We start from the raw sequence: 1,623 nt of genomic DNA, 5'->3' as shown, positions 1-1,623 counted from the left end.
CTCTCTCTCTCTCTCTCTCTCTCTCTCTCTCTCTCTCTCTCTCTCTCTCTCTCTCTCTCTCTCTCTCTCTCTCTCTCTCTCTCTCTCTCTCTCTCTCTCTCTCTCTCTCTCTCTTCTCTATATCCCTTTCTGTGTGAGTTTGTGTGTGTGTGTGTGACAGAGAGAGTGAGAAGCTCGGTCGCAGCAGCAGTGTGTGTGTGTGTGGCTGCAGATGAAGTATGCTGAAGGTCGACCGGTCGGCCAGTGTGGAGAGAAGAGAACAGTAAAGGATTATCTGGACTAGAGGAGGGGAGAGGAGAGTAGCCCTCCCCCAGCCTCGGCCCTGATTAGACCAGACACACAGAAATCCTATTCACATCACAGCCAGTTACACCGGGAGCCACTCCTCCTCACCATAATATCCCCATAATCCTGTTACAGACAGCCTCAACCAAGGCCCTTTCACTCACTGAGCCCTCGTCTCGGTCCGTATGGTAATGCTGCTAGAATAAACCTTCCATGGAGGAGCGAAGGTGGTGGCTGAGGCAAGGGTTTCGGTCTACTCTTTCATTTTGGTTTATATTATTAATTTGACAGGGAAGTACACATTCATTCTTAAGATGAGGAAAGAGGAGTTTTGTTATACTTCATTTTTGTATTCTATTTTGACAGAGACAGTGTCCTGTATAATGATGCAATAGTTTTGTTACTCTTTTACTTTATCATGATGTATTTATATTTCATAGCACAATGCACATTAATACATTTTTCTGTTCATTTGTCAGATCTACGTAGCCAAAAGGTACATTTTCATCGCTGGTCTCCAGATAGATGGTTAAAAATGTTTTAAGTGACAGCACACATGAAGTTGTGTAGTAAATATGGAAGGTTTGAAGAGGGAAGTTGTCTCTTGTTGCTAAAAAACGATCTTATTGAGCCTGAAACCTGATGTAACACTTGTCAGCGGTGTGTGTTCAGTCACGTGTGTGTGTGAGTGCCTGGGTGCATGCATGTGAGTGTTTATATTTCTGCAGTTGGGAGAGCACACTTGCTGTGACCATCTATTCAGTCAGAGGAAATTCAAAGTGGGATGGAGATCTTTTAACACATTCCTCATAGCAGATAAACTAAGCCTTGACTATAGAATTCAATAGGTCTGACACTCTGTCATGACTGTCAATGGAGGCAGCAGACTGTAAAGTGTTTAATACATCTCCCACAGAGCCCGCAGCTCAGACTCTCCAGTTGTCTGTGTCTGAGAGCCTACTCAATGAGGCAACGAGGGCAGGATGGAAGAACTACTTAGGTAGGCTACAGAATGACATCAGAGGGGTGCATCACAAAGCAGGATCCTATAAGTAAGCCAGCTGACTTCGATAAACATTGATATTTTCCTGGGGATTTTCTAGTTTATTAGGAAGTAAAATCATTTTGGGGGGAGATATATATCCAGACAGTCATACCATTTTAGTTTGTAGTCAGTCCTTTTCTTTGAACTGGGATTACATGGATTTCATTTTTTTTGAATATTTAGTAAAGACAGTTGGTTCTTTGGTCCTGCCTTGTGAAAACACTTTCTGCTTCTATCACCAAACTGAGATTGATTTGACTTGTAAAGATAAATACTCAGGGTGTCGAAACAAT

The sequence above is a fragment of the Coregonus clupeaformis genome, chromosome 15 (assembly GCF_020615455.1).
Source record: "Coregonus clupeaformis isolate EN_2021a chromosome 15, ASM2061545v1, whole genome shotgun sequence".
Lineage (NCBI taxonomy): Eukaryota > Metazoa > Chordata > Actinopteri > Salmoniformes > Salmonidae > Coregonus > Coregonus clupeaformis.
This window is presented reverse-complemented; position numbering follows the sequence as displayed.